This window comes from Tupaia chinensis, unplaced genomic scaffold (assembly GCF_000334495.1).
Source record: "Tupaia chinensis unplaced genomic scaffold, TupChi_1.0 Scaffold000157_1, whole genome shotgun sequence".
Taxonomy (NCBI): Eukaryota; Metazoa; Chordata; class Mammalia; order Scandentia; family Tupaiidae; genus Tupaia; species Tupaia belangeri.
The window spans coordinates 350130-360477 of NW_006159628.1; the positions used below are offsets into that span (position 1 = coordinate 350130).

A 10348-nucleotide genomic window follows, 5' to 3' on the forward strand; every position below is an offset into this window, starting at 1 on the left:
AAACCCCCTAAAAAAAAAAAAAAAGAAACCAAAAGAAGCAAAAGGAAAAAAAAAAAGAATCATGTAATAAGATTAGATAATCAGATAATAAACTAAGACCAGAAATAATTGCAATAGAAAATGAAGATTTAAAACTGGATATATATTTAATACGGCCTCATCTATCAAAACTAAAACCAAAACAAAACTCATGGAATAAATCTATTACAAGATTGAGGAAATAAATATTAACTATATTATTTTTTTTTGAGAGGTTTTTGCTATAGAGCGCGTGCACTTGCCAGACAGACAGAGAGAGAGAGAGACAGAAAGCGAGAAATCACCCCCCAGGGGGGATGGCCACGCGGCAATCCCTTCTCCATTCTCTTCTCGGGATCTTGGGCACGCACGCACACATGCCCAGCGTGAGTCTTAAGCCACCAAGTCCAGGACGCAAACTGCGGTCGACTACGTGGGAGTCCAGTGACATAGCCATTATGCTAAGTGCTGGTCCCAATATTAAATATATTCTTATAAATTGCAAACTTTTTCATTGTGAAAGGATTCTCTTTACCACTTACAAAATAAATGATCTTGTTGGGACCAACAGGTGGTGTAGTGGTTAAGGTGCTAGACTTCCACATTGTCCTGGACCTGGTGGCGTGACATCATGCCAGGTACATGTGTGTGAGTGCCCAAAATCCTAAGTGAAGAATGGAAGAGATGGGATTGTGGTTTGGCCTTCCCCTCTCGTGGGTGAATTCCCACTTTCCCTCTTTCTGTGTCTCTGTGTCTCTCCTGTGAGCACATGTACCTTATGATAAAAACCTAAAAAAAAACAAGAATTTCTTGTTAAGTAGAGCAAAGCTATAGAACTTTGTACATTATAATTAAGTAACTATAAAACAGTCACTGTAAGTTAATTTTTATAATATTATCTTACTGACAGTGTTATAATTTTATAGTTTCTTTAGATGTTCTAGATATATTGTTGTACTATTACAAAGGAAAGATTATTTGTTTACTGTCTTTCACTATTAATTATACCCAATATTCCTTTTTCCTTGCTCTATTTAGAAAATCATGTCAATATTACATAATAATGTTAATGCTGAAAAATTATCTCTCATTCCTTAAATATTTTTACAATTTTTTTACTGCCTCTTTGATCAAGTGTGTATTCAAAATAAGCTGTTCAAAAGGATTCAGTCCTTATAGCATAGAATTTAAGGGTTTATGCAGCAAGCTTCTTTTCTTTTATGGTAGTTTTCTTTTCTTCTGACTTTTCAGTTGCTGACTTCTTGGTAGTACAACCTTTTTTTCCCACTAAAGGCTTCTTCTGCTTCTTAGCACCAACTCCCTTTCTTTTCTTCCCTACCACAGACATCTTGCCTATAACCTTCCTCTTTTCATCAGATTTGGCCTCTAAAGTTGCTGCTGTCTTTTGAATCTGGCTTTTGAGATACTTGGTCTGGAGAAGAATGGTATTCTGAAGCAAGCCCTTTGCATATGGATTTAGTTTCAACATGATTCTCAGGTTTTTCAGTACATTCTTCTTCAGGACTCTGCAATGAAGCTTCTTACATGATGCTCAGAGGGCTCTTTGGATCGCTAGACTTTTCAAGATCATACTAGATCTGTATTCATTACCGTGTGTGTGGCAAGGTCATAGTTACTCTTGAAAAAAGATTTTTGACTAGTGCTGTACAGTTCATCTAACTTCTGGAAAGCACTTTTTCTCTAAATGCACAAAGATCCCATATGCTCACCAATAGCCAGTTTTTGAATGTTCAGCTTGCTTACATTAAGCAGAATGTTCCCAGGGGTGTTTCTGAAGGCCTTCATGATTCCTTTGTCTTCTTTATAGGTGATGCAGGGCCCCCTGTGCTGGATACTATAACAGTTTCTCATTTTGCCCTTGCCAGCTCTCATTCACTGAGAAGCATGAAACTTGTATTTAATTTATTTTAATCATTCCAGGCCTTAAGTTTCTTTAGAAACAAAACAGCCCCATTGACCTAATCTTCAACTTTATCTTCTGTTGGCTTAGGAATTTCAGAAATTTCCTCAGCACGATGGCCTTTGGACATGAGCGGAGCTGGTAAGGTCAAGGCAGCCAGCATACCACATCTTCAGCGTATTCACTCTACGTTGACAACGACACCAGGTCTTGGTGCAAACATGTAACGTCCTCATCACATATTTCCAAAGGTACCCTGGCCAAAATGACAAGTCCCAACACCTGGAACTCTGGAAATTTGAGCCGCAGCTCTCCCTATATACCAACACTCAGGACTGGTCCGATGGCCTGCTAATTCACTGATAGCTGAGGGCTATTTTATTTTATTTTTCTGCAAGTTGGTGAGAACAAAATTCACAATGTCTGTTTGGATGGGATCCTTGAACACAGTGGGCAAAGAGACATTTTGCCAGGTAACTCCCCCCTTTACAGAGGTCCCTGATATTGGATTGACCGGCACACACCACGGCAGGGAGAAGCCATGCTCCTTTCAAGCCAGTGGCTCCCCTAGGAAAAGTTAGCTTCATAATACAACATAGCATTTGCTGTGGCTTTTGTAAACTTGTGTCTGTCATAGTTAAGTAGATTTCATTTGTATCCCTCTTATTTAGTATTTTTGGTAGGAATTACTGTCATGTGAACTGGCTTCTCTGCTTATCAGCAATATCATAAAATATTTTACCCTAATTCAAGGATGCCATTAATTATCCTAAAACATATTCTCCTCATGAGGCATACGTACACTATTGAAATAAAAATTCTTGGATCAGGTAGGCTAAGGTGGTGGTTAAGGGCGCTGGACTCCCATATGACTGACCACAGTTCGAATCCTGAACCTGGTGGCATGCTTTCTCACTTTTCCTCTTTCTCTCTCTCACTCTGTTCCACTCTGGTCAAATTAAGAGAGAAAGAGAGAGAGACAGATGTAATAAAATAATTCTAAAAAAATCATTGAAGAAATAAACAATTTTGTTATTTGTGTACTCTTCTTTTAAAACACTGTTGGGTTTTGTGGGACCAGACAATGCTGCCACAGTAAAACACAACACTCTTTTTTTTTTCTTTTTCTGGAGAGGTTTTTGCTATAGGGTGCGTGTGCTTGCCAGAAAGACAGAGAGAGACATAGAGATAGAAAACGAGAGATCACCCCCCAAGGGGGATGGCCACGCTGCAATCCCTCCTCCTCTACTCTCCTCTCGGGATCTTGGGCCCACACACACATGTGCCCAGCGTGAGTTTAAGCCACGGGTCCAGGACGTGAACCACGGTCAACTACATGGGAGTCCAGCGACATGGCCATTACACTAACTGCTGGTCCCAAAACACAACACTTTTAAGGAAAGATGCACATGGAAAGGTTTCAGGTTTGCATCTGGAGAACTCCTTGAGTACACTGGGCACATGTGTGCATGTGATCTAGGGCTGACTGAGGCTGGTTCCTACTGTCATGAAGAGGAACTCTTCATTCTTCATAGCATGAACACCCTGTTGGGGATGCTCTTCTCTCTATATGCTTTACTTTTTTTTTGGGGGGGGGCATGTGCACTCACCAGAGAGAGACAGAGAGAGAGTAAGTGAGAAAGCACCTCCCATGAGGAATGGTCAATCTACGATAATTTTTTCCCATTTCTCTCTCCTTTTGGGATGCTGCGTGCACGCACACACACACACACACACATGCACCCACATCAAGCCATCAGTACTGGACTGTAATCATGGTAGGTCAATATAGGATCTACCCATCCTAACAACTATGCTGCCCTCCAGCTCCCTCTCTCTTTTCCCTTCCTCCTTTCTGTCTCTCTCACTCATGGAATAAATAAGTAAATAAACTGTTTTAAAAAGACAATTGGGTTCTACGTCTTAATGTTCTATCATTATAAGTGAGATTATTTCATAGTTTTTAAACTTGCATTTAATGGGCGAGTCAGTGGCATGGTGGTTAAGGTGGCTGGATCCCACATGGACAACTGTGCATTTGAGTGCCAGACCCAGGGACATTAAAAATACATAAAGCACATGTGTGTGCATGCTCTAAATTCCCAAGAAGAAAAGGGATTGCAGCATGGTCATCCCCACTGGGATTTGCAGTAGGGCCATGCCCCACTTTGAAGATGTTTTCTATATATATCTTTCTGGTGAGTGCATGAACCTTTTGACATTTAAAAAATTAAATCAAAAAGGTTAACATTTTTTCACTTTGCTCCCTTTTTTTTTAATTATTCGTGCATGCTCTAAATTCCCAAGAAGAAAAGGGATTGCAGCATGGTCATCCCCACTGGGATTTGCAGTAGGGCCATGCCCCACTTTGAAGATGTTTTCTATATATATCTTTCTGGTGAGTGCATGAACCTTTTGACATTTAAAAAATTAAATCAAAAAGGTTAACATTTTTTCACTTTGCTCCCTTTTTTTTAAATTATTCTTTTCTTCATCATTTTTTCCTCTTTCTACAGTATGTGAGCAAGTAATTGAAGTTACTAAGATGCATTCAGCATATTCAAAAAAGTAAAAGTTGGATCACCAGGTGGCATAATGGTTACGTTGCTGGACACCCACATAATCAATTGTGGTCCCAGATGTGGCATGTTAAAACTCATGCTGGGCACTTGTATGTGCATGCCCAAAATTCTGAGAGGAGAATGAAGAAGAGGGGATTGTGTCATAGCAATGCTCCCGGGAGTGATTTCTTGCTTTCTGACTCCCTATCTCTCTCTGTCTCTACAGATGTGCATGATACATCTTAAAAAAAAAAAAAGAAAAGAAAAGAAAAGAAAAGTAGAAATGGGAACAGTTTAGCTGAAATTAACTTTTTTTAAAGAAAAGTCATGGGTAATATTTCAAACTACAAATAAGTAAAAAGACAATTTAATGGAATAATTTTGAAGACCAATTGGCATATCTGAAAAAAAAAAAAAAAACAGAAAAAGATTGAAAGTATTTGAATGTGAACATTGGAGGGAAATTAGAATGAAATATATCAGGATAATTAGTAAAAGAGAGTGATAGGTGAAAACCAGGGCAAACAAATAGAAGACAACAATGTATTAATTCTTATTGTCGCCATTTAAAAATATCATACCATATTTTGACACTGTGTAAGGTTTAGCTTTATAGTTCTGTTCTGGATGGTGGCAAAACAAAAGGAGAAGAAAAGGTGGAGGCAGAGAGTACACTTTGTCATTGATCTTTAGAGGGAAGTAAAAAGCCAAGGGAGGGACCAGCAGTTAGCATAATGGCTATGTCCCCAAGATCCTGAGAGGAGAGTGGAGGAGAAGGGATGGGGGGTGATTTCTTGCATTCTGTCTCTCTGTCTCTCTCTGTCTGGCAAGGGCATGCACCATTGAGCAAAAACCTCTCCAAAAAAAAAAAAAAAGGAAAAAAAAAGAAAAGCCAAGGGAAAAGAGATAAGATTTTTACCAATATTTTTGCTGGAATGACTGCATCATTATCTAAAAGAGAAATCTAAACACAAGTTGGTTTAAACAGAATATAATGAGTATAGTTTCCACTGTTAGAAAATTAATGTCAAAAGTGAAAAAAGGCTTAAATGATATAATGATTCTAAATAAGAATAGAACAAAATATCTAAATAAACAGCAACTATACAAAGACATGGCATAGACAAAGAGGAATAATAGAGATTCAGAAAGACAATTTGTGTAGCTGAAATCATAGTAGGGTAATATTACTGAATATTAAAATAAGTAAATATGAGATATGAAGGCATTAAAACTTCATGCAATACATGAAAGGAGAAAATAATTTCCTGTATATAAGCATTTATTTCAAAAACAGTAGTATCATTTTTTTCATATATTATGTGGATTGTTATTGGGTAGGTGATACATAACTAGAAGTTATGCGAACTATTTATGCTGTTCATTACCTCATTGTGTAGAAGCAGTGAGTTTTTATTTCCCTATTGTATAGAAATGAAGAGATGCATCCATCCAAATACAGAAGAAGTACAATGCAATGTATCCCTGGTGAACCACATGCTGTAATACATATTTATCTGGAGAGCATACATAGATTTTTTTCTATGCTACACAAATGTGAGCATTTTTTTAGCTTACCAGACTCTTCCCAAAACATATTTAACTATACAAAACAACTTAGGAGAGCTGTCTGATAAACATATTAGTTTATTTGATACTACATAGAAATATTTTGAATATGGGCAATTTGGGGGTACCTAATAATTTATATTATAAAATTTATTTAGATAAGTGCAACAAACAATCATGTAAGAAAGTACAGTTTTGAAGATCACTGTACAATGTGCATTTGTTAGGAAAGAAATTTCTATAAAGAAACTATTTTAAAATGCAATTTATTTTTTTACTTCTATATTTGAAAAGATGTCAATTGAAATGATAAGTCATACAGAGTTATCAGCTAATGGCATTCTATACCTGTCATTATTTTATTATATCATATTACTGTGCTCCTTATTTTTTCACATTATATATTATATACAAACCAGCTCTCCACTCTGATGACCAAAATTTACTCAGTTAATATTCGTTTACTGAATTATGAAGACATTAGGAAAACATTTCAATAAATCTAAACAAAACAAAACAAAAAATCCCTCCAGAATGTCAGCCCTTAGAGTGAAGGAAATACAGTGCCAAGTTAAAAAAAAATTCTGAAATGACAAATAAAAGATGGTAATGCTACTCAGAAATTAACTACAGGAATTCTCCATTACAATGAACTACAAAGGCATAATGGTACTTAAGTCCTGGATCACCTGGCAGAGGCTGGAGTCAGTTACTTTTTCTGTCTGTCTTCAATGCTGCCTGGGACAGAGTGAAAGGTCAAAAAAAATGGCCTGACCTCTTAATTTCACGTGCTTGGCAATCCCTTGCCAGTGTCTGCCATAGGCAGAAGAGCAAGACTGGAAAAGAAAATCTCCAGTGTCCAGTCTCCTGGGATATAGAGCAGAGAAGGGCACAAAATTTGTGTATGAAGGCAAAAAAACCTTCAGATTAAGTCTCACAGAGAACTCTACTCAAGCGGAGAACATGTTATGTACATTATTTATTTTAAAATTTTTATTGTTATAAAAAAAATTACACGTTCAGTTTTAATTAGAGAACTTTACATTTCTTCATCTGTTACAGGTTTATTCCCTTTGCCCGTTCCATGCACCCTCTACCATCCACTCTCTACCACCTATTCCCATCCCTTATAGTCTCTCATATCTATCTATGTCTCCCTTTCTCTCTCTCTCTCTCTCTCTCTCTATCTATCTATCTATATATATATAAATATAAAATTACCTTTGGATCTTTCCACTTCTGTCACAGAGTGGAGTCGTTCAGTAAATAGTGAATGGGAATATACAGCGTGTATTTTTAAGAGCCTGACTCACTTCACTTAATATAGAGGACTTAGCATCATGCTATTATATGTACATTACTAAACAAAATAAATGCATTGTGTAATGTAATTAAATGGCCTTAACTTGTGGAGTGGTAGACATTCACTGAAGCATTTGGTTAACAGGACAAAATATACTATTTTAAAAATAATAAAATATATTCTTCTTTTGATATAATAGATTACATGAAGAAGTTATTCTTTTTTTAGAGAGATTTTTTGCTATCAGGCATGTGCACTCTCCAGAGAGACAGGGAGAGAGAAACAGAAAGCTAGAAATCAACTCTCAAGAAGGATAGGCATGCCACAACCCCTTCTCCTCCATTCTCCTCTCAGGATTTTGGGCACACACACACACACACACACACACACACACACACGCCTGGTCTAAGTTTTAAGTCACCAAGTCCAGGACTTGAACGGCAGGCAACTACATCGGAGTCCAGTGACGTAACCATTACACCATCTGCTGGTCCCTTAAGTTATTCTTTTTCATTATATTTTAACTTGATCTTTTTAAGAAGGATCCTAAAATGGGAGAAAGTTTGTATGACCAGGACCAGAGCCTTTAGAACAGAATTTAGTTGCTAGTTTCATCATTTGCTAGTTTGATGTTTTAACAAATCAATTGCTTCATTGAGCTTTATTTTTCCTTCAGCAATTAGTTTTGTATATATCACAAAATTGTCACAAACTCAACAAAAAGAAGGTACTCACTTTAGAAACCACAAAATCAACTTCCTTTAGAAAACACAATTTGTATTATTTTCATCCTAATCAAACTATGGGTACAAAATGTAGACTTCTTATCAGTCTTATAATTAAGTTTCAACATACCTATTCATTCTGTTTGTCATTGTGAAACATTTTACTATAATGAAAACTAAAAATTGGATTCAATTTTTAACTGTCTAAAGCAAAAATGAAAAAAAAAAACTGTTACGGGACTGAGGAGGGATTAGGGCAAGGAAACTGCATTGTAAATTTGTCTTTGGGGAGAAACGATCAGGTTTAGGTTTGTGAGCATTGAATAAACGTGTGTGCATGTGTACTTCTGTGTAAGAGAGAAATTTGGCTTAGCGTTGATTCAAGATGCAGGACTAAATTTATCCAGTGCTATTAAAGAAGTGTACTTTAAATCAGTTTGATTTTATCAAGGCAATTTATTTTGCCCTCATACAAATGTAGAAATGATTTACAATGAGTGTCTTTATCTCATAAAATAACTAAATGAGTTTTCTGCTTCAAAAGTACTTAAATCATAGTAGTTCTTCCATTTATGCAACAATTTATGCTTTCGGCAGTACAAGCATAATATCAAAATGTGTTATTTTTGGTAGCTTCCTTACATGCTCATTGTTTATAACTCAGTTTAATCTAATTACTCTTTGTTGTATTTTCTAGACCGAGTTGTGTATTTATCACCAAAGGTCCTATCTATTTCACCATCACTATTAATCACTTTGAATTGTTTGGCTTATTCTATGCATTTTTATAGCCTCCATTGCAGTTGCAGTCTGGCCTTTCTTCAGAATTAGCTACACCAAGTGTTTTCGATTTAGTGTAGCTATCTCAGCAAGAGATTTCAAAACTGTATCAGTCTGTCTTGCTGAGAAAATAATCTTGTATATTTTTCACTGTTACAATCATAAAACAATTTTCTTGATTAAATAGTGAAAGATGAAATTCAATAAAAATCACACACAGAAAAACTAAGAAAGCAGTAAAACTTGTGTGTGTTTTGGCAACAGTTGGAAATCTCTCTCTTTATCACAGTTACTTGTGACTCTTAGGCATGGTAGCACCAGGGTTGTCACATTTTCCTTTTCATTTTTACCTCCTGACAGTGACATATCTTGCAAAATGTGAATAGACCTCACGTGTCAGAATGCAAACATGGTTCCATCAGGGAGCTATGACAGCTGCTGACAGGTGTAAAGGAAAAACAGTGACCGTTCTCTTGACCTTCAATGTAATACTTTTAGAAAATGACATGGCAAAAAAAAGTAATGCCCATACTAAGGCACCTTTTGTAATCCATGTTATTTATTTAAATTTGAGTTTTTCTCAGCAACAAAGAGCACATTTTATATATTCTTAAGGTTATAAGGCAGGTTTTCTTTAGAGAAAATCTTGTCCAAGTCCCTTGATATAGTAATGAAAATATAAAGGGCCCAGGTTCTGGAAGCCGTTGAGCTACAGCATGACATTGACTTGCCAAAGCTCTGAGCAGACATCAGCAGAGAGAAACGGAGCATTTGTCAGCAGCTTCTGCCTTTCCCCCCTGAGGATCCTACATTTTGTCTACATGACGCTAGTCACCAGGGGTCATCAGAGGGACTTTCTACCAGATGTCCAGAGAGCTAGTAAGTAACTCTTTATCCAAGCCTTCCCTAGTCCTTTCAATGGTTGCATAGAATTAAGTTGCCATCATAAATTAATTCTCCTAGTACATACACACACACACACACACGATTTTATTTATTTATTTATTTATTTATTTATTTATTTATTTATTTATTTTGAGAGGTTTTTGCTAGAGGGCTTGTGTGCTTGTGTGCTTGCCAGAATAACAGAGAGAGACAGAAAGTGAGAAATTACCCCCTGGGGGATAGCCATTTCCTTCTCAGGATCTTGGGCATGTATGCACACATGCCAAGCAGATCTGAAACTCAAAACAGCAGTTGACTACATGGGAGTCCAGCGATGTAACCATTATGCCATCTGCTGGTCCCTACAGATGAGACTTTTAGAAGGCTCTCATGCTGCCTTTGAGGGGCCATTGCTCAAAGAAATGACACAGTTACCAGAATATTCCTATCACAGTGGAAACTGGGGCCACTGGAATGGGTTATAGACCTCATCTGTCGACTCCTTATGACATTTTTTAAAATATCACCTAGTGCTCTCTCTAACCTTCCACTGATGCTTTGATTAATGTGATAATTTTAGACTCCT

General features: G+C 36.8%; 1 pseudogene; it reads right to left on the reverse strand.

Moving 5' to 3' along the window:
• Positions 1–1213: 1213 nt before the first annotated feature.
• LOC102475340 (60S ribosomal protein L4 pseudogene) lies at positions 1214–2574 on the reverse strand (annotated as a pseudogene).
• Between the last annotated feature and the right edge of the window lie 7774 nt (positions 2575–10348).